This window comes from Rattus norvegicus, chromosome 7 (genome assembly GCF_021556685.1).
Source record: "Rattus norvegicus strain SHRSP/BbbUtx chromosome 7, alternate assembly SHRSP_T2T, whole genome shotgun sequence".
Lineage (NCBI taxonomy): Eukaryota > Metazoa > Chordata > Mammalia > Rodentia > Muridae > Rattus > Rattus norvegicus.
In genome coordinates this window covers 119,745,888-119,773,543 of record NC_141540.1, presented here as the reverse complement: position 1 = coordinate 119,773,543, position 27,656 = coordinate 119,745,888, and the positions used below count along the sequence as shown (strand labels likewise).

At 52.4% G+C, this 27,656-nt stretch overlaps 1 long non-coding RNA gene across 1 annotated transcript; it reads left to right on the top strand.

Annotated features, from left to right (window-relative positions):
- Window positions 1-452: 452 nt before the first annotated feature.
- LOC134479754 (uncharacterized) lies at window positions 453-10,697 on the top strand. Its single transcript, XR_015625753.1, has 2 exons — window positions 453-7,784; window positions 8,898-10,697. It is a non-coding gene; the product is annotated as an uncharacterized LOC134479754 (long non-coding RNA).
- The last annotated feature ends 16,959 nt before the right edge of the window (window positions 10,698-27,656 follow it).

The following is a 27,656-nucleotide window of genomic DNA, read 5'->3' as shown; positions in this document are numbered from 1 at the left end:
TGTCCCCACTCTGGATAACAGGCACTTGGTTATTCCTAACTCGGATGCTTGCTTGCACAGCAAGCACTTAGGTGACTGAAGCATCCCCCCTCAGCCAGAATCTACCATTTCTGATGCTGTCTGTGCTGTTGGGGTGGGCTGTGTGTCTCCCCCTTACCCAGCCTCCCACCCGTGGAGTCATTAGCACTAATGATAGGATTGGGGGCTGTGTTATCACACACTCAGCCCTGCTGGGGCTCAGGGCCCAGGAGGTGGGAAGGGGCTGGCAGGTAGCCCAGGGAGGGAGCTGAGGTGGGAAGGGGGGGGCAGAGGAGGCAGGGCGGGAAGGAAGAAGGAAGGCCTTGGGGTCTGTTCAAGAGAAGCTTCTCAGCCCTCAGAACAAAACCTACCCCTGTGTCCCTTGTAGTGGCCACTGGGCACACAGTAAAGCATGCTCAATGAGGAAAGGGACCTCATGCAGACTGGGAAATCAGGAGGCAGAGAGGCGACTAATGCCTAGGAACCAAGGCCCGTATGCTTAGTCCTGTATATCACTGTCACTTTAGGTCTCCTTCCACTTCTGTCCCCAAGGCTCATGTTTCTGCCAGTTGAGGTTAGATATCCCTTCATTGTCAAGGGTACCCTTAGGTGCTTCATCTGTCCCAAGAGCAGCCCTCTCAGTCCATAGCCCAAGCCCCGCTGGCCTTCACACTTGTCCCTCGGACCCACCAGATGCTGTGGTGGACTCTGTCTTTGAGCTCAAGGACTCTTGGTGTCTCCCAGGGTCCCAGAGATGCAACCAGAAAACTGCCTGTTTTCAGGGGACAAACACCTCTGTGGCAGCCTCTGTTCTTTAAGTATCAAGACCTAAGGGTCTCACTGTGTAGCTCAGGTTGGCTACGTAGCCACTGAGCTCCTCCTGACTCAGCCTCCTGAGCACTGAGATTAAAGGCGTGTACCACCCTAGGAGTTGCGCAATCTTTGAATGAGTGCTGTGTGATACTTCATTTGTGTAATTCTAGCCCTCTAGAGGTTGTGGCAGGAGGATTGTTGTGAGTTCAAGGCCAGCCTAAGATCCTAAGATACAGTGTGTATCCCTGTTCTTGACCTCCTCCATCCTCTACTTAAAGGCGGGGGTGGGGAGGAGGTGGTGGTGGCAGGGGGAGACAAGAATGTCAAGATCTAGACTGGGATTGGGACTGTGGCTCAGAGGCAGAGTGCTCACGGAGTCTGCACATGGCCTAGGGCTCCTTCCCCAGCACTGAGACAAACACACAGAAATCTCAAGAGCCATGTTCATACCTGTAAATCCAGCCCTTAGAGAAGGAGGCAAGAGGACTGTGGGAAGTAAGTTCAAAGCCAGCCTGGCCTATCTTGGGATACTGTTTGAAAGCAGACAGGCAACTCAGCAGTGGATCTGAAGGCAATGAATTGGAATGTTCTGGACTGGGGGTGGGGGGAGCACCAGGTTGGTGGTGGGAGTGGAGTCTGAAGAACAGAATGGTTGACTCCTGTGCCCTTGGAGGTATCCCATACCAGCTATCTAAAGGGGCAGGGTCTCTGCTGAACTCATCCTGTAATAAGCAGATGGCCCCTTGTGTGAGTTCAGCATGGAGAGGAGACTGGATGTGGGAGTGGGCAGGGCCCAGGCACCTCCCAGGAATCTCTAGGCCTTCTGGAGAAATAGGCCAGATTTGGCCCGGCCAATGCAGTGTCCCCAAACTGGGGCAGGATCAAGGAATCTGGGCCGAGGACCTGGTTGGTCCCTGGGGGTAACACCACGTGTTCTGGCATCTTCCCTCCAACTGTCCCTGGGGGAAGAGTTGGGCAGGCCAGAGGTCCACCACTGCCAGTCTGCCCTGAGCCTCACAGGAGTCTGGGTAAAGAGGGACGAGCAGAGCTGGGGTGAGTACCCTGCCTCCTCAGTCCTAGGGTTCAGCTGCTTCCTTGTGTCTTAGAGCACACACCACACGCTCAGAAGAGGTAGCTGAGAGGGAGCCACGTCTCTAGGAGCTTTATCTTACCTGGTTGGCCTCCCCAGTCCTCAGCTTCCATTCACAGCTACTCTACCTCGTCCAGGAAGCCTCCTGATACCACGTCAGCAAGAAAATGTGGTCCTAACTCATGCTAGAACATCCACTGCTGGGCCCTTCTGCTCACAGGTTGCCCTGGAGGCAGGATTCAGTCAACCTTCATGGCTTCCTCCTGCTTCTGCCCAACACCTCAGACAGGCCTAGGAGAGAGGCCCAGAGTGTGGTAGCGATGGCAGAGTCTGTTCTCACTGAACAGAATGTGGGTTGACCGGCATGGAGAAACTGAGGAATGAGCTCCTACATCTGACGTCCATGCTAACCAGCTTCCCCTCCCCTCCTGCAGTCTCAGCAAGCCCTGTGTACCACTTCCCTACCTTTGACACAGGGCTCTGCGCTGCCACACCCTCTCCCTAATTTCCCCTGAGCTCAGAATTCTTGGTGAGGGCAGTCATGGAAGGGCAGATGGTGCTCTTACCTGTCATCCCCTTCCCTGCATCCTTCCCTGACTGAGACTGCATGGTGTCTCGTGCATGGGTGTCTGTGACTTCTCAATCACAATGCTCACTACTCGGTCTGAAGGCCTGGGATAGGGAGAGTTCCCTGACGGAACTTGAGTCTAAGAGTGGCTGGCAGAGGGGTCCCAGGCCATGGCACCAGTGCAGAAGCTGAGGCCAGCATAGCATTCAGTATAGAGACGTACTTCAACTTCATAAGAGATCAGATAAATTGGTGTCAGCACTGGGTGTGTGCGACTGCCGGCTGGTGTGTGAGGTTGCACTGAGTCGGGTTTAGGGCCTCTGTGGCTCCATGATCCAGGAACTGTGGGCTCCTGCCTTAGAGGGTCAAATATTTTCCTAGGGGAGCCTCTATCTTCACACAAACACCTGCAAATCTTCCAGAGGCTAAAGACGAGTCAGTGATGGGTGGAGGGTATGCATGTGTGTGTGTGTGTACATGTGTGTACATGTGTGTACATGTCTGTATATGTGTAAACGTGTGTGCATGTCTGCATGTATACATGTCTGTATGTGTGAACGTGTGTGCATGTGTGTGCATGTGTGTGTACATGTCTGCATGTGTGAACGTGTGTGCATGTGTGTGTACATGTCTGCATGTGTGAACGTGTGTGCATGTGTGCATGTGTGCATGTGCGGGTGTGAACCAGTTCTACAGTTTTGAGAAATACCTTCCCAGATTCCTGAGTGCATAATCATGGAAGCTCATGGTGCCAGACTTGGGCTAGGCTCAGCAGTTGCTCATTCTGTCAGGGCAGCCAGGGCAGTGATGTTTAATGCACATGTGCTTTTGCTGCAAAAAGTGCAGGTTACTGTAGCCATGGTTTGCATGTGATTGTCAACCAGTCAGCCATAGGTAGCCTATGAATGTTCCTAAGAGGGTAACAATACTGGATCTTGAATCCTTGCTGTGTCGAACCTAGGAAGGACCTTTGGAATGATGGGCCTAGAGACAATGAGGATTGGCCTGGGAGCAAGACTGAGTGGAGACCAGAGGCAGAGTCAGCTAGTGGGTGAAGATAGCTTTTCTATAGCCCTTTGTCGGGACTGTTGGGGGGAGGGTCTGGCACAGGGTGTTGTGCTGAGAAAGAGCTATGTGTAAGCACATGTGTGTGCATACCTGTGTTTACATATGTATGTGCATGTATGTGGTTGTGTATGGTATATGGTATAGATATACACGTGTGTGTGCACATGTATGTGTATAGGTGTATGTTGTGGTTGTGCATGGGTGTACATGGATGTGTGCATGTACATATGTGTGAGCATGTATGCCACATGTGTGCCATTGTGTGAATAAACAGGTATACATGTGAGTGTGCCTATCGTGTGCATGTGTGGTTGAGTGCATGAGTGTACGTACACGTATGTAAATACGTATAGTCCTATGTGGTTGTGCGAGAACATTGTATACATGCATATGGGTGTGTGGTGTGTACATTTGTAGCTGCGTGAGTGTACAGTGTGCTTGGGTGCATCACACAGCTGCCATTGTCTTACCTACCTGTTTTGCTGTCATAGCAAGAGCTGCCTGTTGCCCATCACCAGGGCTGGGGGCAGAGGATCCTTTATTCCCCAAACCTTCCATGGTGATTAAGTCTCCAAACTTTTCCTTAACCATCGTATCTTCAAAATGAAAAACCAAATTGCATCTCCGAGAGCTTGGAAATCGATTTCTTTCAAAATGAACTTTGGGTGAAGCGATTCCAAAGAGAAATGAGAGGAGGAAGGTAGGAGGGGGATGGGGAAGGGACAGAGGGCCTGGTTGGGGGCCAGCAGGGCAGGGCAGGTACTGGTCTTTCCTGGGAGGTGGGGGAGGCATCAGGAGTTCTCTGGAAGAGGCACAGTAACTGTGTAACCACAGTGGGGGCAGAGATGGAGGATGCTGGGAGACAAGGGCTATTAGAAATGGGCTCTCAGGAGGACTTCCCAGCATCCTGAGTGTCTTTCTCTCCTTCCCGTGTGCTTTGAACATCTCCACGGTCCTGAATAGTGCTTGTATCTGAGGGGTAGGGGGAACATGGGGCCTGTGCAGGGGCTTGGCTTGATAACTGCTGTACTGATGTAGGAGTTGAATACTCTCAGTCCAGTCAGGTGGGAGGTCCATGCTGCTGGCCCCTCCCTCACTGCTCAACTGGGCTGCTGCTGCTACTGCCTCTGCCAATGGCCAATGCCGGACAGCCCTAGAAATAGGTCGGAGAGGAAAAGGCTAGGGCAGGTTGGAGAGGACTTGGAGGCTAGGTCAGCTGGGAGGGGAGGAAGAGAAGGGACCTGCTGCTGGAGAGGGTGACCCTAGGAGACTGTGGCTGGCAGCTTTTGAGCCAGGGGAGCAATTGTGGAGGCCTCTCCTCTCCTGCTCCCTGTCTGGCTCAGCTCTGGCTGGCAGCCGTGGGTGTTGAATATTGCTCAGCTGAGCGTCGAGCACTTGGGAGGGAGCAAGACAGCTAGATGGGTGCGCAGTGCAGTGGCGGTGGCAGGGGTGGCAGCAGGAGGTGGCAGGGGAAGTTGGCCAAGGTGGGGGCGGATGAGGAGGCTTCGGAAATAGGGCCTTAGGGCCCAGCTGAAAGATGCAAAACAGTGGTTGGAGGTGGCCTGGGGTAGGGATGGGAGCCTGCCTTTTCTCTCACAGAACACCAGGAAATGAGGAAGCAGACTGCTCATCCATTGGGGGAAACTGAGGCTCAGGAGAGCAGGCTGTCCAGTAGCTAGCAAGTCAGAGATGGGATTCTGGAGCCCAGTGTTGGGAGAGGGCAGTAGAAGGTGTGACAGACCCTTAGGGCTGGGGACTCTCCCATCCTCTCCACCCCCAGAGAATCCTTGGACAGGAAGGGAGGACACCTGAGGGACAGGGGAGCAAGCTTAGTCTCTACTGCTCAGTGGCCTCAAGTCCCTGCTCTCAGTGGCCCCAATCACTTCTCTGTGAAATGGGAATCATCTTGGGCTCTTTGTCAATGCTTTAAGCTTTTGTGATGAACCCTGAGATTCCAGCATTCATAGGAAATGGAACCTATTACCCCTAGAAACTGCCTCTTCACTGTTTCAGTCTCCACCCTGCATGAGAACCCCAAGTCTTTCTGGAATGTGCTGGCACAGGGTAGCTGAGTACTGTGCCTCCCTCCTTCCTTCCCACCTCCCTGTCTTTGTCTGCCCCCGACTGCCTCCCCCCCAACCTCCCGCCATCTCCACACTTCCCCCTCCCCCACCCCTGGCTCCCAGATCCCTGGAGGGCTGCTCTGATGAGAGGTTCACTTTCCTTTCCTCATGCGGGTGACAGACCCTGCTGCCAATAATCTCCTGTGACAAATCAACACTGAAGTCCAGTGGCTCCCTGGCCCTGGAGGAATCCAAGTAGATCAAAGTGGAAAAAAACCCAGGGGCTCTGGGACTGGGGCCTGGAGGGACTGCTATAGTCAGCAGACACATCAGGGGCTCACCCTCCTTATCACCCTCTCTCTACCTGGAAAGCACCTCCTTCCTCATCCTCCAGGTGCTTTGAGGGTATAGGATGACAGGCCTGGCTGCAGTGCCAGGAAGAGGGGGTCCATCCTGAAGGGCACCCCAAAATGCCTGGAGAGAAGGGATCCTCTGCTGGACCTCAGGGAGCCATGGGAGGCTTGTGAGCTCAGGATGGTTGTCTCTGCCTCCTTAGCATGCAGCTCTCAGGGTGGACCTGGCCAGCCTCTGGGCACTCAAGCCCTCACCCTATCACGGGTGAGGGGTGTGAAGAGTGCTGGAGGTGAGACCTCTGGATAGGCTACCTCACAGGTTGAGCCTGGGCCTGGCATAAGCTGAGGCCAAGGGTTGGGGGTTGGGCAGATTTTTTCAGATTTTTGTGCCTCTTCCTTATTCTGAGGGAGGGGCTCTGTCTGCACGAACACATTTTTTCAGATGAGGAAAGCCAGCGTTGAGAGTAGTAGAGTTACTGAAGGCCGTCAAAGAAATCTTCTCCCCTGCATCAGCACTCGGCACCATGAGGAGCTCAGCTCAGCAAAGGGAGAGGAATGGTTGCTTGAGGTTTTCCTGGTGAAACAGCTCCGAATCCTTTCCAGATTGGGTTATCCTTAGCAAAACTATCAGAATTATCCACGTTGGAGATACAGAGTGAGACATTGGCTTGACCATGGACAGAGCTGGAGTCTCTGGGTCCCGTGGTCGCAGGCTATGAGCATGGAAGACATACTCACACTCACTGCGCTGAAGTCTCCCTGGGTCCATCGTTGCGTGGCACTACCCAGGATGGGCAGGGATAGAAGCCCAGTACCATGACAACCTGTCATTGTCCTGAAGAGCAGTACAAATGGACGTCAGTGGGGCAGGATGGGCCAAATGTCCTTAGGCTCTTAGGGATCTCTAAGCTCAAACTGAGCAGAGCGAGCATCTGTAGAGGACCCAGACCTTCAAGGCCTCAACTTCCAGCCTCTCTCCACAGTCACATGATCCCTAGTGCCCTGCTTCCACCAATGACGCTGCCCTGCAAGGCTGGGGGGTCCTCTCCCTGACATCCTCTCCTCTCTGGCTCTCTTTGTGTGTCTTTCTCTGTGTTTCTGTCTGTCCCTTTCTCCCTCTCCCGATGGATGACAGTTCTAAGTCCCCTCCGTGCCTTTTCAGCCTAGTGACCCTTGCCATACCTCAGTTAGGTTCACACCTATGGCTCTGGCCCTCTGGGTCTTGTGTGCTTGTTGAGAGCCATTTGACCACATGGTCTCCTTGAGGTCAGCCTCCCAAGGGAGGGAAGGAGCTGTGTTGGTTGACCACAAGAGAGAGGGGGTAAGGGGACGGAGAGAAGGGGCAAGGGCTCCAACACCTCTCTGGAATCACACTGGGTCCAGGCTTGTACCCAAACATTAGAAAGGAAGACCAAGGTTGAGAGATCTTTGTACCCCAGCCAGCCCTCAAGCCTTGCCCATTCTTCCCTAATGTGACAAGTGACCAGCTAACCCCAAGCAATAAATGGAGTAAAAAAGTGCCTTTTAGACATGTAAAACGGGCTGAATTAGGGTCTCCACCACACAAGGCTGTATATGACCAGAACTCAGTGACGTCACTCAGGATAACCAGACACCGTCTTAGAGCCCCATGACACCCGTTGGACAGTATTTAGGCAGAGACCAAGAACAATGCTCTGCTCTGCACATCGGGAGAGACGACACCTTCCTCGATCTGCCCTTGGGCCAGAGAGTCTACCCCAGGATCCTGGCCCTTCATCAGAGACTTCTGTTAGAGACTGGAGGTGACCTTCGGCTAAGATATGTCACAGGTGAGCAGCCTTGGGGAAGACAGGCTTAGGACCGTAGTGAGGAGTTTAGAGTGTGAACATTGTGCGATGACCCTCAGCAGAATCAAATATGACTTTGTTACACTATGTGTACCTACCTTTTTGCTGGAGACACCCTGGAAGGGCAGAAGGAGTGTGTGTGCACGTGTATTTTTGTGGATGTGTATGATATATGTATCATAAAAGTCCCCCTTGTGCATTTTCATGACATGCGTTTACTGTATCAGCTGACATTTGCAAACGTTTCTGTCCTGCACTCATCAGAAGCAATGACCCCAGTAACCCCACTCCCTAAGTAGAATCACACATTCTGTCCTTTGGTGCCTGGCTTAGGTCACTGAGAATGTTCCGATGACCTCTTAACAGATGGGTAAACTGAGGCACAGAGAGACTGTGGCATTTCCCTCCTGCACCCTTCTGCTCCCTTGTGCCCCTGCCATGCCCCCATCCTGCTGAGAAAAGGAGAAACTGTGAGCTGTGTACTCGTGCATGTGTGTGTGTGTTTGCACATGCATGTGCTCTGGGCCCCAGCTGGAACTCAAACACAGACATTGGAGGAGTCACTTAGCCCTCTGTGGGTGTAGTGTGGCAGGTGGTAGGATGGTCACATCTCTTTGCTGGTCCCAGTGTCTTTCCCTGAGGCCGACCCTAGGAGCAGGCCCTGCGGGTTGCTTCAGGCTATGCTGACATCGCTTCTCCAGGGCTATGCGGTTAAGGGAGGGGGACAGGCTGGTAGTTAGAAACATGGCCCAAGGGGATACCTCAGGCACAAAAAGAGTCTGATATGGCCCTGGCCTGCAGGCGACCTCTACCACCTGATACCTTCTTCCCTACGCTCATGTTTGGACTTCTGAGTTTCTGAGCATGCCTGTGAGCGCGTGTGCCTGTGTGTGCCCATGCCCGTGTGGTGTGTGTGTATGTGTGTGTGTGTGTGTGTGTGTGTGTGTGTGTGTGTGTGTAACTAGGACATGAGAAAGCTTTCACTGAGCAGACAGTGTGAGCCAAGGGACCTAACATTCAGGCATCTGACCAGGGGAGGAGGGAAGGTTTTTTCCCCTGGCCCTTTCTAATAAGACCTTCTGTCATTCGACACAGGAACGTGTGTCTGTCCACTCACAAGCAGATCCTGCCGTAGGTAGTGACAGCTCTGTAGATCTGTTCCTTCAGTGGGCACTGACTGAAGACCAAGCCTGGCTGTGCCCAGGAGCAGCACCAGACAGGAATGCCAAGCCGCAAGGGAGATCAACTCACCCAGCTGTCCTTTCTGGGAATCCACACAGCCCAGGGTGCTGAGCGAGTACCAGGAGATGGAAGCCACTGGATGAAGCTGTGGGACGTAACAGGACACAGGATCAGGAGAGTCAGGAGACAGGGGGAGCCTGGCTGAGACCCTGGGAAAGGACTGCCTGTAGTCTAAGACCTTGGGACCTCATGGAGCAGTTGGTGGGAGCTGCTGTAGACTCAGAGCCTCATCTGGGGCAAACACATGAGAGTCCCAGCTTCCTTCAGGATCCTGGTCCAGGGCCTCCTGCTTGTCCATCACACTAACCCCACAGGAAACCGTCAACATGAAGCTGGGAGAAAGTCTCAAGCTGCCAAGGACAGCCCAAGGGCTGTTCTCTGCTGTGTGCTACCCACCGCTCCGAGTATGGCCTTGCCCCTGGATGGCCCTTTCAGCCTGAGGTGTGACTGCCTTCTCTCCAGGGCTCTCTCTGGCCTCCAGGTCCCAACTGGGAGCCTAACTGGGGTTGCAGATTACATAGTCTCTTCCAAAGGTTTGTCACTTAGCCCCAGCCGGGACAGGAGAGTAGGCATGGTTGAGGCTGGGCCTTCAGGAGCCATCTAAGCCCCAGAAGCAGAGAAAGCAGCAGGCTCTAAGAGCTGTTGTGGGTACAGAATCTTGTAACTGGAATTGTGTACAGTATGAGGGTGTGTCCACCAGGGAAGGTGCCAGGCCTGAGAATCACCCTAAGCCCATGACTTGAAATTTAAGGCTTTGAGGGATTTTTATGTGCGTGTATATGTGAGTGAGGCCATCTGTGGAGGTTAGAAATGTTTCCTGAAGCTGGAGTTACAGGCAGATGTGAGCCTCCTGGCATGGGTGCCGGGACTTGAACTCAGGTGCCTCTGGAAGAGCAGTATTTACTCTCTAGCCTCTGAGGGATGTTTTTTGAGATTCAGAGGCCAGACCCATGAGCACTGGAGAAATTGCAACAGTCCACTCACAATCTTTATCAGAGACAGAGACCTGGCTCTCAGGTCCCAGCCAGCCATGCCTCTTGGGAAGACTTTCTAGGGTCCATGATTCACCCCCATGCTCACCTTGGAATTTCCCATTCAGATCTCTGAGATGCTTAAGGTCGAGATTTATCCGCCCCACCCTGCTCGGTCACCCTCAGGCTGGTGGCAGGCGGACACTGGGTACTGATGATAGTTCAGACGAGCAGCAAGGGAGAACAGTGGGGAGAGGCCACTAGGACGAGAGAGGGAGAAACCTACACCTATCCAAGGGTCCCTTGATATCCTGTGACATTGGGACTGATTGTGAGTACACTAGGAGCCTGTTGAATAAGGGACAGGGTTCTGAGGTCCTCTGAGGACTGTCTCTGCAGAACCCTGAAGCTAGACTGGGAATCCCCTCCCAAGCCCTGGGGCTGGTGTCCCTGCCCCTGGCTCAACCCTCCTCTGTTCCCTACCATGGATCCTGTTGCCCTCCAAGGAAGCAGCAGATGCTGCACCCCAGGGTGGGACACGGAGTAGGGTGGGGGATGTGGTGAGGGGTGGGAGGCAGTGTGGCGAGGGAAGGGGCGTGCGAATTGTCTCTGTCTCTTCCACAGAATGCTTCCTTCTCCTTCTCCTGCTACTGGTGTTATTTTTAAAGTTTCACTTTGTAAACGTTTGTGCTTTATTTGTTTATTCGCTAGAATTACCGGTGCATTTATGCATTCAATATTTGAAAGGTAAGCGTGTGCCATACGGAGGCTCCCCTCCCCTCCCCCAGGGACCAGACTCCCTCCCTGGAGGCAGCCTGCTTTGCCAACGACTTCCCCTCCAAGGTGTCTGCTTAGAAGAACAAACACAGGCGTGGGAAAGCAAGCAGAACCTTATGCTCGCCCCTTTCACTCAGAGAGCAGCAGCCTTCTATCACCGGGATCTTCACGGCAGTTTCCTACCAGATTCTAATAGCTAAGAACACTGCTAAAGTCCGGAGAGGTTAAGACTTGGTCTAGAGTCACACAGCTTGGTGGCAGGATGTCCAACCATCACAGAACACGTGTGGTGTGGGTAGCAGAAAGAGGCAAGGGAGAACCAGAAGGGATGACTTGGGGCTGGGGAGGTGGGTGTGTAGGTAGCAGAGCAGGGGTGGCCTCTTATCTACTCTCTGCTTGGGAGTGGGACACCAGGCTGAGCACACCCCTGCCCTGCCCTGCCCCTGCAGGCCACTGGAGCTGGCCTCTGCCATCTGGAAAATGGGTGTAGAGTAGGGGAGGCAGTATCAAGATATGGAACTGGAGAGGTGGTGTAGCGCACACGCAGACACACTCAACGCACAGGCTCGCTCGCACACATGCACTGTGACTATTCTGTCCTTCCCTGTGCTCCACTGGGTTCTGGGAGGTGACTCTCAACACAGCTTCACTGCAGCTTGAGGCTGTAGCTTTTAAGTGCTGGGGTCTGGGCACGCTGCCCTGAATCCTAGAGCATGGTCCAGCAGAGTTGCTGCAGATTTGATCCCTGCAGGGCTATCCTGACACCCCCACCTCCACTGGGAGCTGGGCAGGAGCAGGAAAGTCGGCTTAGACTGGAGGTGAAGTGTCTGGGACAGACTGATCTTGACTGATGGTTATGGTCACCTGGCCAGAGCAGGGGCCCAATCAGGAGCTGCTGTGATTGAGGATGGTTACCTGTCAGGTCAGCCAGCCTGGCTGGAGACTCTGGAGCCCGTGTGAACCCTTGGAGAGACCACTAGGTATTCCCAGCTCCCTCTCAATTTCCTGATGCCCATATCATACAAAGTCAGAAGGATTCCTGAACTCCTGGCTCCAGGGATCCTCCTGCCTCATACTTTGGAATAGCTGGGACTAGAGCGCAAGCCATTGCCCCTGGCCATTCTCTCTGCTCACTGGCTTCTCTGAAAATGTCCAGAAAGGGAAGTGATTGTGAGCCGCCATCCTACCTGACCCTCTGATTTGCTATGTGACCTTGGGATATATGGTCACCCTCTCTGGGTCCATACTCACACCTGTCAACCTAGCAGTTTCCAAACCCTAGCTGCACATCAGTGTCCTGCCCATTCCTGACTCCTCCTCACACACAATGTGAGTCAGCACTCCCCATACCAGGGAATCTGTGAGCCCACAAACTGTACCTGAGAAGCACGGACCCAAGGACAACTGGCTGCGGCCCGCTCATGGTCTGATTTTGGACTCCGGCAGATGAGGACCTTGGGACCAGGCCTCCATTCTGCTGGGTCCCAGCTTTACTCCTGGAGGCTGAAATGATTCTGGCTAAGTAGCCTAGGCTGGTCTGGAACTCAAGGCAAACCTCCTGCATCCTCCACCTCCTGAATGCTGGGGTAACCTCAAACAGCTTCCCTGGTCTCTCAAATGTTTCTCCCACACTCCCAAGTGCCAGGTTGCTGTAGGCTGGGCCATAGTGGAGCTGTGGGGGAAGGGAATGGCAGACTGTGGTGGAGGGGTGGGGGGAGGGAGCTGCCTCCTCCTTAGTCTCCAGGGGTTTGTGTTCCACCCTGGCTCCCGAGGGGGAATGGTTTGGGGGAGGAACTGATTGAAATGTACTTTTCATTTCAGTGCGGGGTGGGGGGTGGGGGGAGCGGTGTTTAAAGTCTTCAATTTGAGAGAGTGGCGGCAATTAGTGTCTAATCACGGGAGGTTCTAGAATGTGGAACAGTGCCCTGGCTGGGGAGGGCACCTGGCCCCAGGGCTGATTACAGACCTGCTTCCTGTCAGCCACCCCCAACCCCCACAAAGACCAAAGTATAATGGGTGCATCCATTTGTTTTCTGAAGGAGAGAAGCAGCTCCTAGAGAGGTGATACCAGGGTCCTCTTGCTCCATCTTGCTCTGTGGGAGCCATGACGACAAGGAGTAGGGAGAGCGAAGCGTCAGAAGGAAGATGCCACCATCTTCCTTAGGGACTGGCTTTGAAGTCTCTCCCATCCGGTCCAAACCCTGTCCCTGCCACTTATTTCCTGGCTATGTGGCCATGGGAAACCCACAAGTCTCTGCGCCAGGCTCGCATCTAAGAAGAGGACAAGCCAGTGGGAGGCTGCGTGGTGTGGTGCAAACACACCTGTAGATCATAGTGGGTCCATGCTGAGGGAGAGAGGAAGGTGGGGTCAGCTATGGTGGCACTGGGCCCATGCACCCGGCTGAGCAGGGCTCGGGCTGCTGCCAGATGGATCTTGGGCCACACATTCTGGATGCCAGCAGAAAGAGCTGGAGTCCCGGAGCATGGCTTCTAGGCAGAAGGCAACAGCCTAACCCATGGGTGGTGAGACACCTCTGCAGCTCTCTGTGAGCCCAGCTCGCCTTTTCCTTCCTTCCTCAGCACTCGGAACCCACTCAAGTCCCTACTGTCACCTTTGCTGTGGCACAGCATTGACAACCACACAGACTTGGGGTGGCATCAGATCCCCCAGCTAGCCGTGTCTGGACCCCTGCCAGGGAAACCTCTAGATGCCACCTGCAGTTCTCTATGTTCCTATCTGGTTGCAAACATTGGTAGCATTCACCTCCTTGCCTCTCCAGCAAGGCGGATGTCTTGGGAGGGTGGGCTCCCAGGAACAGTTTTGGGTTCCGAGCTGGGGGAGTCGGGCCTCCAGTCCACAGAGTATAATATAACATACCAGGTATTGTGCTAAGTTTTCCCTGCCCTTGGGTTGCCTTCTTGTTACTCCTCTGTGAGGCAGACACAATCACCCCCATTTAACCATCTGAGAAACTCAGCCTCCTCCCAGTGAGAAGCCAAGTGATGGGCTCTGCTGGGCTGACAGGGAGCCAGGGCTCTGTCCAGTTCTGGCCGCACTGCAGGAGTCAGAGGCTGCAGCTGCGTGGGTGGGCAGGCGGGAGCAGGCCCACAGGCTTGGCTAACGGCCCTCGGTAAGACTGCCATGAATGGGAACAGGAAGTGCTAAGTTCTGATCTGGTGGGAAGGCAGAGTTCCTCTGACTGTCCCTCCTTCATCTCTCATGCCATGGAGGAGAGAGACCCAGAGTGGAGGCTCAGAAGGAAGGTTTAGACCTCCATTGCTAGAGACTCTGGGGCTGTGCCTCCGCTTTCTCTTCTGCCCAATGAGCTCGTGACCCCTCCCCTCAGCTCCTGCTCCAAGCACCAAAGGGTAAGGCTATAATGCAGTGGTTCTCAACCTCCCTGGTGATACAGTCCTTAATACAGTGTCTCATGTTGTGGTGACCCTCAACCATAAAATTATTTTTGTTGCTACTTCATCACTGCAATTTTGCTGCTGTTATGAATTATAATGTAAATTTCGGATATGCAGATGGTCTTTGGTACCCTGTAAAAGGATCTTTCAACCCCCAAAGGGCTTGCTTCCACCTGGTTAAGAACCACTGCTATAATGTAAGGTGTGAGCCTGGTAAAATCTGAAGAGGGGGACTACTTGGGAGGGTCAGGTCCCCCAAGATAACATCTAGTCCTTGGGGGGCTCTCAAGAGAGTATGGGGGACAGTTTGATGATCTGAGTCATATCAGGAGCCCCGCTTCTTCCCTTCTTGTGACTTCCCCAACAGTTCTAAGTGAGGGACATTCACAGCCAAGCCTGAGTAGGTGGGTAGGTAGCACTGGCTTAGCTAAGAAGTGCCTCTCTCTGATTCGTGGCTTGTTTCTATGGTAACCGATTGATTGCCCCAGCTGCAAACTCAAGGAGAATGAGCTTTCTCCCAAGCTGGGCTGCCTGGGAGGCCACCACAGCAGTGGTACCTATGCCTCCTCAATGGGGTCACCTTAGCTCAGCTCAAGAGCCATGGCGACACCTGGTACACACATACGTGATGGTGTAACAGGAGGAGGGTCCTAGTGTGTGGGAAGCATCTACTATCTATGACTGGAGTCCTAGAGCCTTGACCAGAACCTGGCCCAGCCACATCCCAAGCTTGGGAGCTTAGCTGAGTTTAGCCACGAGGCCCAGACGCTATCACCACAGCACTCCGGGGATTAGCACAGTTAGTGGAACCCACCAGGACAGAAAGGCAGTCCATGGGTCTCTGAGGGAGGCCAGGATAGAGTGATGGATGAGTCAGGGTGTGGCTTGACTGAGAATATGACTGGGTGGGAGCGAAGGGGATCAGGTGTGGTAAAGGAGTGGACAAAGGCAGGGAGGGTGACCAGCAAGACCTTGGTCTGCCCTCAAACTATAATGAGGTGACCAGGCTGGTGTCTGATTTGTCAGCTTCTAGTCCTTCTGGCCACACCTGCTTTCTTAAGGACCCCTGTCCTCAGCTCTGCTTTCTGTCCAGGTCTGGACATGGGCTTCCAGGGTGTCCTCTGCCTAGGCCGGCTGAATGTCTAGCCTCTAGCTGTTGTGGAAGGGTCCCAGGTACTGATAGCGGCTTCTCCTTTTTATGCACTTATATTCTTTCTGTCTCTTTAGCCCCTAAAACTACCTCTGTTCTGCCCCCACCCCCACCCCCTGCGTTCCTTTCTTGCCCTTGGAGGCAGTTTTACAGTGAGCCTGGCCCTAATCCCAACCCGTTTCATTCAGTGTGGTTCTCATCCCACCCTTGCTCTCTGACCTGCCTCCTGCCTCCTCGCCCTCTTCATTTTCAGCCTCTGCCTGGTCTCTGGTCCCCAGATGGGCTCTTCAGGCCTGGCCTCATTGACATTCTACCCATGGCAGCCTCAGTCGCATGCTAGCTGCAGGAACTGTTCCAGTGAAGGAGCAAGACAGAGTGGTTGGGCTGCGGGCTGGGAGAGGACTGAGGGGGGTGCTCTGGGGTGTCTGTCTGAGCTTCAGTCTAGAGTCTAAGCAGGACAGACTGCAAGTCATGTTTGCCACTGAAGCACTGCACCCAGAACTTCAAACCTCAGCTGCTTAAACCCAGGAGCTGGGGAGGCCTTTCTGATCTTCTGGGAGGTGAGGCCCATCCCTAGCGGGACGGCTGCCAGACATCCGGGTCCCAGCTCCCGGGTCCTTGGGGCAGTTAGGCAGATGGTTCTTGCTCCCAATGCTCCCGGGTTCCTGAAGGGCTGGGGAGCCTCTACGAATAGAATAGAATCGGGGTTTAGCAAGGAAGCAGGAGGGGGACCTGGATCATTTCATTGAGAGCGGCACAACAGGAGCCTCAGAGATCAGAGATCATCGGACAACACGGAGTGGGGCCTAACTGTATTAATTGGTTATTCATTGTTCTCCCGCCTCTTCCTTGTCCTCCTCTTTTTCTATTCCTCCTCCCCCCCCCCCTCCTTTTTTTTGAGGCAGGATTTCACTATGCAGCCCAGGCTGGCTTCCGGGTCACAACAATCTTTCTGCCTCAGCTCTCAGTGCCACACTACAGGTGTTCAGCACCCCAGGTGGCTTTCATTTATTGCATATTTAGTTAAGTCTGGCCCATGCTTTTGCTGGGACTGCACGTTCAGAAATACCAATACAAGTCCTGGTGCTCCCTGGCCTAACAGGAGAACTATGAGAGATTCATGAATATTCATAAGGGCAACAGGAGACGCTCATGCATATTTATAAGGGCAGCAAGGTCTCATCAGGGGCAGCCAGAGGTGGGGGTTGGGGAGCACATCTAGAGAGGTGCCCTAGACTCAGGCTTTTCTATGATCATGGCTTGAGTGGCCACACAGAGAATGAGGGGCCACACTGGACTGGGCATAAGGAAGAGAATTCCTGACCCATGCACTGGTGTCGGAAAAGCAGGCTACAGTGGATAGATTGGAGAAAGGACAGCCTTCCACATTAGGGTGCTGAGCAAGGGCCTCCAGGGGTAGGGCAGTGAGGAATCAGAGGGCTGTGGGTTACCTATGGAGAGTATGGGATGAAAAGCAAAGAGACTTGAGATCTGGCTCCATCTGGTAGAGTGATCGTCCAGCATGCACGGAGCACGGGTTCAATTCTCAGCACCCCATAAATGCTGGCAAGTGCCTATAATTCTAACTCTAGGCAGGCGGAGGCAAGAGGCTGAGTTCAAACTCATCCTTGGCTCCTGGGTTACGTGGACGCTGTCCCACCGAAACAATTACAGCAAAACAAAAGCAAAAACAAAATACCCCAAACCTCAACCACCACCACCACCACCAGCGTAGCCAGCCAGGCTTCTCACAACCATGCCATCCAGGTAATGTGTGGTCTCAGGGCCGGAGATGAAGCTGGCATAGACTGTGTGTGCTATGATGGAGGCTAAACTAGGGAGATGGAGAGAGTGGGTCCCTTCCGATGCAGAGGGCAGGAGGCAGGGTCACCCAGGAGTGACATAATACATCACAGGTATTTCCTGGAAGGCCACAGTGCTCGCTCTTGGGCACTCTCCCAGCCTTCGCAGGTAACCCTCATTGTCTGGCATTCCCATTTGTTCTGATGAGAATCTGAGCCTAATGAACCACTCGTCCCATTAGGGAAGGGTGGGCGCCAGATTCCGGAAAGGACTGGGCAGTCCATAGTTTGAGAGTTATACCTTGTGGGCAAAACTACCCAGCTTGCCTATTCCTTGTCATGGAAACACCACCACAGAATGGGTGGGGTTTAAATACAGCCGTGGTGTGGAAGTGAAGCTCAGTGGGCAGAGCCCTCCTAGCACCACAGAGGCCCTGGGCTCCACACTCTCTGTACTCAGAACTATCAGTCTGGGTACAAACACAAACTTGAAAAGTCCAATTTCAGACAAATTTCACAGGAAATGTTTGTTTTCTTTCTCTTTACAAATATTCGAGCTGAGGATACTGTGTGCCTACAGTGTCAACACTCAGAGGCTGAGGTGGGGGAGTGACTGAGAAACAGAGGCCAGCCTGGGCTACATAGTGGGATCTGGTCTGAAAGTAAACCATGGATGCAGAGATTGCTCAGTGGGTAGAGCTTCTTCCTGACCCTCAAACTCAGGGTGTGCACCCCCCAAATAAAAATAATAAAAATGAAAGAAACAACTTGGGAGGTTGATGCAATATGAGATTGTGCTGAGTTCAAGGCCAGGGTGGGCTATGTAGTGAGTTCAGGGCCAGGCTGAGCTATATAGTGTAGCACTCTGTCTCTAAACATATATACATACACACATACATACATACATACATACATACATGCATGCATACGTACACACATACATACATACATGCATACGTACACACATACATGAGTACATACATACATGCATACATATATACATATGTATGTATGTATATACGTATATACATACATACATACATCCTTTTCTAAAAGATAAAACTCTCAATATTATTTTTAAAGGGTGATTAATTGCCAGTTATCCCGAAGCAATGTTAGCAAGACTGAGGCTCCTTGGGTGGTTACTGTGCAAGCATCTCTAGTGTCCAGCGCAGTCCAAGGCCGAGTCTCCTCCCATAGCCTTGCCTGACCTGACCACCTCCCTCTCTTACCCTGGGATGCACTTGCAAGCACAGCGAACCCACTCCCAGGACACCCAGCTCCGTTAGAAGGTAATGTGAGCCGGCCACCCAGAACAGGATCTCTCCCCAGCTACTCCCCAGTGGAGCATCTGAGACCTCCAGGAGCCTCCATTTCTCTGCTAGAACTCTAGTTAGTATTCTGTTTGTGGGCTGTAGCAAAGAACCCACCTGCAGGGTCATTGTGGGGTCTCTCTGACAGTGTCCTTGGAACGGTGTCCAGTTCCCGAGTGCCCCAGTCCCCTGTCCCTTCATTTCTCTTCTTTAGAGACTGAAAAACAGTGTCCTATGGTCTCTGTGGCCTCTGGGTGGTGTTTCAAATGCTATTAAACATGAGGCTCCCCCCAGGCCCAGCCTGGCAGGGGGGCCTCTGTGGGAGCTTGACCAAAGGGCTGGTCATTATCAGTTCAAATAGAGAAAAAGTCACTGCCCGGGAAACAGAACTGGACAGAAGAACAAGTTCCACTTAGGCACCATGGTAACTGTGGATCCACTCAACTCCTGCTGCTGACTTGGTCGCCTGATTCACTTATTTTGTGTGTATGTGTGTTTTGTCTGCTACACACACACATACACACACACACACACACACACGCCTGTGGAGACCAGAGAGGCTATTCCTTGGAACTGGAATTATGGACAGTTGGGAGATGTTCCATGGCTGGGAACTGAACCTGCATCCTCTGGAAGAGCATCATCCAGTGATCTTAACCACTGAGCCATCTCTCCAGCCAGGCTCAGCTAACACAAGAGACCATTTTTGTTTGTCCTGAGAAAGGGTTTCTTCTAGCCCAGGGTGGCCTGAAACTTGATAAGTAGCTAAGTATGACCCTTGAATTTCTCATTCTTTATCTCCTGAGTCCTGGGATTACAGGCATGTGGTACTGTATTGGCTGGTTTTGTGTGTCAACTTGACACAAGCTGGAGTTATCACAGAGAAAGGAGCCTCCCTTGTAGAAATGCCTCTATGAGATCCAGTTGTAAGGCATTTTCTCAATTAGTGATCAAGGGCGAGGGCCCTGCCCATAGTGGATGGTGCCATTCCTAAGCTGGTGGTCTGGGGTTCTATAAGAAAGAAAGCTGAGCAAGGCAGGGGAAGCAAGCCAGTAAGCAGCATCCCTCCATGGCCTCTGCACCAGCTCCTGCCTTCATGTTCCTGCCCTGTGTGAGTTCCTGTCCTGACTTCCTTTGATGATGAACAGCAATGTGGAAGTGTAAGCTGAATAAACCCTTTTCTCCCCAACTTGTTTCTTGGTCCTGATGTTTTGTGCAGGAATAGGAACCCTGACTCAGACAGGTATTGTGCTGGGCTGTGGGTCCTTATTGTTTGTTTGCTTGTTTGTTTTATGAGACGGGGTCTCCTCTGGTTAGCCTGGAACTCATTATACAGACCAGAACTCCCAGAGATCCTCCCGCCTCTGTCCAAGTGCTGGGACTTGGGGGGCAGTTCTTAAAGCCCTTGCCTGTTTCCAGCTGGTAGTGGGTGACAGGACTCCCTAGGAGCCTTTCTGGAGGGGACCTGTGAGTGGGGAGAGAGAACACTGCAGTATATGCAGAACTTATGGTGGGGATGGGTATAGGACAGGGAGACCCAAGTTCCTGACTCAGTCCTTTATCAGAACCAGATAGCTTGGAGTGATCCAGGACACTCCCTTCTCCTCGAAGCCACCGAAAGGCAGGAAGTCCCACCCTTCAAACCCAGTTCTTTCTCTTTGTCATATTCTAGACCAAGTCATCAGCTAAGCTTGACCTTGACTGAGGGAATAACTACTGAGGCGGAGGGAGCGGCTTTGGCTTCCTGTAATGTGCACATTTTCTCCGCACGCAGGGAAGCTGTGGGGGTGGGCTGTCTGCTCTGGATGGAGCAGGTGGGGAAGGGCAGGGGCTCTGCAGATAACGGGCAAAGGCAGGCAGGAGCCGGTGATTCACGCAGGAGAGGAAACACATGTGCTTAGCCAGGCACAGAGATAATTCATTCCCACTCAGCTCTGAAAGCCATGGAAATTTTAATAAATGCAATTCCATTCAAATGAACAAATATTTTAAAACACGAAGTTATTTAATCTAGCACTGAAGAACACTCACTGTCTTCAACAGCTTGTCACCAGCCTGGGCGTCCCCTCAAAGCCTGCCATGTGGGCCCTTCTCAAAGGGGCCACAACTCACAGGTGAGGAAACTGAGTAGGGATGAGTCACCTCACCAGCAGCTGTCAGGTGACAGGCAGGTGGCACAGAATGGCTAACTGGGTAGGTCTCAAATGCATGATCTTAGACCTGGAGCCATCAACACAGCCCAGGAACATGCTGGAAACCACGTTGGTGGGTTCCACTCAAGACCTACTGAGTAGAAATTCTGATGATCATGTATGTATTTCTCCGAGCTCTCTTTGGGATCTGTGGTGGAGACGTCTCCTGCTGGCTTCTGGGAGAGTGTGTAACAGGCCAATGCCCATCTGATTGTTTAGCTTCATTTCTCCTTCAGGTACCCTGACCTGCTGAGCCACTCCACAGCTTGGCATTGGGTTTGGAAAAGTGTCAAACCAGAAGCAACCTAAGTCTCCAGACATATAGGAAAACTATAGAGTCGTGCAGTCTGGCTACTGCACAGTAAGAAAGAAGCTTATGAGGGACGTAGGATATGGCACAATGGGTTTCAGATCTGCCCAGGAGGAATCCCCAGAGTTAACACCAGGCATCCTGACTCCAGAACCACCTTAGCCCTGAGCAAATGGGATCACATAGCCGCCTGAAGGGTAACTGCTGTTAATGCTGCGGGCAGACTTGTTCTGCTGCCCTCTTGCTGGGCAGGGGTTAGCATGGTACTTCACTCTCTTGAAGCTAGGCGACCATATGACTTACATCTGCCAGTGAAGCATGAGAGGAGATGACTGTCCTGCCCAGATGACATCTAGTCAGGCCGGGTCCCCAACTGCCCATGGCAGAGACCCTTGTGCAACTTCCCACAGGGTAACGTAAGCCATGCCCTTCATTGCAAGTGATATATGACATTATTTCTTGGAAGACTCAGACCCAGATAGGGAGCCAATGACAGACTAAAGAATGGGTACCATAAAAATCTAGTCTTAAGATGTTTTGACGGGGGTGTGTGGTGTGTGGTTACCTACAGGAGTGTGGGTGAAGAATTACTCACAGGGAAAGAAATGAATCAAAGACAGCCGCATCTCCAAAGCCTAACCCAGCACGGGTGACAGCTCACAAAAGCTGGGAACCTGGAGCATGGGGCACAGCCAGCAGGTAGCTAGATGGCTTCAAGAGTGTCCTTTTCAGGGAGTGCAGTTGGTCTAAACCAGTGCTTCTTATCCAGTGGGTCATGACCCCCGGGTGCAACAGCCCTTTCACAGATGCCCTGCATATCAGATCTTTACAACTCATAATAGTAGCAAAATTACAGTTATGAAATAGAAATGAAAATAATTTGTGGTTGGGGATTATCACAACATAAGGAACTGTATTAAAGGGCCACAGCATTAGGAAGGTTGAGAACCACTGCTCTAAACCTCTTCCAGGACACTCTTCTGGTCTCTGCCTCTTCTAGGAAGCTTAGAGGGCAGTCCTTACTGCTGATATATGCTAACAGAGAGCCCTAAAGAATCTGATCAGTTTCAGGGACTTCCTGAAGCTTTTGAGTTGTTTACTTCCGCATGGAACCTTTCACTTCTCTTTAGAACAGTCTGTCTCTGAAGGCACCTCCCTCCAGAATGGAATGTTTTCTCTCTCAGGGAATTGCTACACAACTGCAAGGGATTAAGGCTTGTTACTGCAGGGTGCCCTCACCTGCTCTGACTGGTCCTGTAGGACATGGGAATTCCATAGTAGTAAGGCAGATGCAGGCCACTAAATAGAATGGGCTGTACCACTGCGGATATCTAAGTCATCACACATGTGTGCGTGCTAGACAGGTTTGGAAATGCTGGCAATATCAGGTATACTATAGGAAGTTTTGTGACTTTTATTTTCTTCTCTGTTACACTGTCTTAACTTTCTATAGAGACTGTCTTTATTGTTTTTTGACAGTGGATGTTTTATTAAATAATTTCTTTGCAGCAGAGATGGCTGCTCTCTGGTCTTTATTCAGGGAAAATCCTCAAGGGAGATGGGAAGAGATTAATTGTAGCCTTTAGAGGAGGGACAAGCTGAGGAGGTTGTGGATCTGACCCCACTATGATGAGCAATGGCTCCTAACAATTCAACTACTGGGTGGGAGTGGTCCTGTCTCTCTGTGGGCTGCTGGGAGGAAGTGATGACATACATCCAGAAGACGGAGGAATCTTCCTTCCTTGGGAGCAGGGTGTGTCTCTGTGATGGTACCTTAATAATAGTGAACCTTTGTTTCCTCTGGATGGATGGAAGGAAGGAAGGAAGGAGGGAGGGAAGGAAGGAAGGAAGGAAGGAAGGAAGGGAGGAAGGAAGGAAGGAAGGAAAGAAGGAAGGCAGGCAGGCAGGCTGTTGTTACTGGCTAAGAGGTCCCTGGATAGGGCTGTGGTTAAACACGACATGAGATGAAGTGTCTCAGAATCAGCTGCGTGGCACTTACAGCCTCCTTGAGGGCAGCCCAGACAGCCACGGTTTTGCACCAGAAGCCAAGCTGTAACCAGATAATTGGGATAAGAGAGAGGCTAGAGTCTTTGGGAGAAACTGGCTGGTGCTCTATGGCACAGGGAACTGCCCCTGCATTGGAGAGCGCAGGAGGAACGGGGTAAGCTGGCAGCTAGAGTGGCTGATAGGTGTTTGGCATTTTGGGCTGTGGCATCAGTGCTGGCCCAGGTGGGCTGTGCTGTCTGTGCCTAATGCAGAAATTTCAAGAAATTGAGGGGACGCTGAACGAAGAGGTAGATGCTGGGAACCCTAGAATTTCTCCCGAAGAGAGGATCACAATGAGTTGATGCCAGCATGGGTTACAGAGTGAGACCCTGCCTCAGAAAACTAATCCCAGTATTCAAAAAGCTAAGGCAGGAGGACTGCCCATGAGTTCTAGGCCAGCCTAGAACCGTGAAATCCCATTTCAAGCAACCAAGCCTCTAAACAATTCTCCTAAGAAAAAGAAAACGGAGGGACAACTGCAGAGCTGTCAGGGTTGTTAAGGCTAGTCCACTGCAGCCTTTAAGGTAAGAGAAAAGAAGGGTCAGGGACTTCTGAGACCCATTGAAAGTCTACTTCTTCCTTTGGGCTATCCTGGGCTAGCAGGTCAGCTGGAGATTCTGAGACCCAAGATTACATCTGGGAACCCCAAGCTTCCTGTGGCAGGAGGTGCGCTGACAAGGTCCAGAGACAGCAGTGCATCTGGGCCAAAGCCATACAACTGGCCTTGGGGAAAGTCAGGATCTGAACTCAGGTCTTCAATTACTTACAATATGCCATTGGGGCAGGGCAGGGTGACCAAAAAAGAAAGACAGGGCACAGGAAGACCACAGGGGAAGTGGGGGGGGGGGCTTCCATGTGGCCTAGCTGACTGTCCCAATATAGGGAGTCTTGCACCTTGTAGCTCCCTCCACTGACTGTGGTTTATGTCAGTCTGGCCACGTACCAGACTGTTGGGAAGAACAGAGATCCCCGACATTCAGGCTGCTGCTTCCCAGCCACCATCTCCCCCACATCCCTGCCAGTGCCGGGGTCTTCCTTACTCCACCCTAATGGAGAGTCCCTAGAAAGGCTCTGGGCCCTGCCCACAGTCTGAGGCTGCACACCCTTCTGCTGCTTTTTGTGTCTTCTTGTTCTAAGGTAGCCACAGAGCAGGGAAGTCCCCTCCCCCAAATCCACCAAACTGCTCCCCACTTCCCACTTGTGTCCAGCTGCTGTTTGAGGGATTCCCATACTCCCTAGAGCAGACCTTCAGGTGGACATGTCCCCCACCCCCACCCCGATCCCCTCCCTGCTATCTCCTTGCCTCTCTGTCACTGCGACCTCTAGCTTGCACAGTTCATCTTGGGTTCCAGTGCCGGCCTGCGACTTGGCCCTGGAAAGTTGCTGCCTCCCCTTTCCTAGGTCCTGTGGAGTCTGGCTTTTCTCCTGGAGAGCAGTTGGGAGCTTTTCTGGTAAAGAAAACATCACTCAACTTCTGAGAGAAACCAACGGGATGAGAGAAGGAGGTGGGGCCTGGTTCATTGCGGTAGAGAATGTGGGTACAGAGAGGGCCAGCCATTGGACTAAGATCACAGAGCAATTTGGAGAAAATCCAGGATTAGACCAAACTGTCTCTCTCTGAGGGGTCTTTCTGAGGGGTGAGGTCAGCTAGTGCCTGGGCCTTGTAGGCCAGAGTGGCTGTTTCCCATCGCTGGGGTGATGGGCTTGGCAGTACCCTGGTAGGAGGAGGCTTGCCTTTGGTTCTTTGATGCTCGTTCTCTTGAACCCCTGGGGAATGCCTGAGTCATCGCTGAACGGCAAACATATTTAGCTCCTTTCATCGTCTCTAATAAATCAACTTCTCCAGGTCTCTCATACCAGCCTCCAACTCCAGGCTGCCTGCCCCCACGTCCTGTCGCCTGACATCTGGGCACTACAGAGACTTCCAGCCCCCAGGTTCCTGGCAGTGGTCCTCTCACCATTTCCTCTCTCTCCCCAGGCATTCTGGGCCAGACCAGGCCTCCTCGTGCTGGGCTGGCCTCCACTCAACAGCTGCGGTCCTGGAGCCTTCCAGAGATCCCTGCAGCTAGGAGCTGCCAGGCATGGACACAGGGATGAGCAACTTCCGCCACAGCTCACCCCTGACCCTGACTAACACCACCGCACCCTCTTGGCCCAGTGGGGCTCGTGTTGGGGCCCAGGGAATTTCCCAGAACACCTCATCCTGTCTTTTATGGGTCATGCATGTGCATGTGAGTGTGTGTGCGCATGTGTGCATGTGTAAGTGTCCCAGGATATACAGAGGTCAGAGGATGGCTTTTATGAGTTGCTTCTGTCCTACCTTGTGGGTCCTGAGGATCTAACATGGATCCTCAGGTTCCTTGACAGGTACATTTACCCATTAAGCTTTTGTGTTGGCCCCACTGGCCTAAGCATTTTGTATATATACTTAGTTATTCCTATTTTACAGGTAGGCAGTCCAAGGCACCGAACCCAGATCTTCTGGAAGGCTATCATTGCTTTCCCTCCATTGGAGTAAGTGGCCATCAGAGACCTGCTTGTCACCCCCTCCCATTGCTCCGGCCCTGGGAAGAGCCCATTCCTGAGACCTCGTTGTCAATAGACATCTCCATTAAAGGTTAGTGCCATTAAAAGAGTTCTCAGGGAAGAAAATCTAATCCAAACAGAGAGCAGCTTGTTCTGAGGTGCAGCCAGAAAGAAGGCCGGGGAGGCAGATGTGTGTGGTCTCTGTGAAGAAGGGAGAAGACCCTAAAGGGCTGCTCAAGGACACAGGACCTCGCTGATCAGATGCCCGCCACATGCCACCCCCCAAAACTCACGATTCCTTCACAGGTTCTGAGCTGGTCAGGGGTCCAGGCTCTGTCCTTCCGATTTCAGGAGAAAGCTCTTCTGTGTGTGGTGAGTGCCGCCTGCTGGCCAGATATAGCACTGACTGCACATCCGCAGAAATGGGTGAAAACCATCCCTGGGGAGGTCTTCTTGAACAGAGTCAGAGGGACCTCCCAAATGTCCAGGTGTGATGTGATCCTGGGCCCTCTCTGTCCCTAGAAATATCTGTCTTTTTGGTCTCACAGTCTCAGAGGCCCCGGAACCTATTGATGCTGAGACCTCAAGGGTTTTATTGGTTTTGTTTTTGTTCCTGTTTTTTAAATAGGGTAATTTCAAGCCAAACTAACGATTACTTTGAACCCATTGTGTGCCAGGTGCTCAGCAAGTGCACAGTTAGACCTGGATGGATGCCACAGTCTGGCAGGGTGAGGTGACTCTGTAATACAGGTCTGGCTGCCTAGCCTAGGCACCCTCCTCCTGGATTCACCTGCTCAGCCCAGTCCTTCCCTGACCCCTGTGCATGCCAGTCCGCACTGGGTCTGCACCGAGGATTTGTGTGTAGAACAGTTTCACTCTGTAGCCTAGGCTGGTCTTGAACTCACAGAGATCCAGCTGCTTCTGCCTCCCAAGTGCTGGGATTAAAGGAGTATGTCACCATACTCTGCATGCTATTTTTAAAAATTATTATTATTTACATGTACATGTATGAGTGTTTGAGTGAGTATATGAATGTGTGCATGCATGTGTGCATGTGTGGGCATGTGTTTTCATGCACATGGATGTGTACATGAGTGTGCATGTATGTAGATGTGTACATTTGTGTGTGAGTGTGTGCATGCATGTGGATGTGGATGTGTGTGCATGTGGATGTGTGTGCATGCATGTGGATATGTGCATGTGTGTGCATGTGTGTACATGCATGTGTGTGCATGCGTGCATGTGGATATGTGCATGTGTGTGTACATGTGTGTGCATGCATGTGTGTGCATGCATGCATGTGGATGTGTGTGTTTACTATGTGCCTGTGGGGGTCTCAAGATGAGCTTGGATCTCTTGAGTTACAGGCGGTATGAGCTGTGTGGGGCTGGAAACCAAACCTGAGTCCCCTTGGAAGAGCAGCAAGTGTGCATAACTGTTGAGCCATCTCTCTAGCCTCCAGCCTTGGATGCCACTGTGGTCGCAGGTGTCTTTGGATCCCCGGCTCTGTTGCAGAGATCTGGGTACACCATAAACACTCAATACATGGACAACAGAAGAGAGCCATGAACAAGCTGGACTAGTTCAGCCAGGGATCTCTGAGGAGGGTCCTGATAGTGGGGTTTTAGGTCAGAGCCTGAGCGAAGGACCAGAGAGCACTGGATCATGAGCTTAGGTGGCAGGGATTCTGCCTTGGCCTGCCAGTGCCTGGGACAGAGCCTGGCACAGCTGGGATGCTTCACAAACATCTGTGTGAAGACAGTCAGCAAAGCTTACACCATCCTGCCCCACACTGGTCCCTGAGCCAGTCTGTGCTTGCATCCCTCCAGCGGTGGTGGGATCACTACCTATTTTCCATATCACTTGTTCTATCTGTAGATTGGGCTGCCTTCTGGAAAATTCTGTCTTTCCCTGGGCATAGCAGAACCAACCCAGCATAGCCCCACCTTCTGCCCCATGTGAGCCCACGGAGAAGCTTGGCTGCTGGGGAACTTCTGTCCAGCATGGTAACACCCACCCCACACAGAGTCCCAAGGCTCACTGAGTGCTTCTTCTTCCTGGTCTGGGAAAAGGATGATGGGGGAGGACCAGGGAGGAGTCAAGGGTGGTGA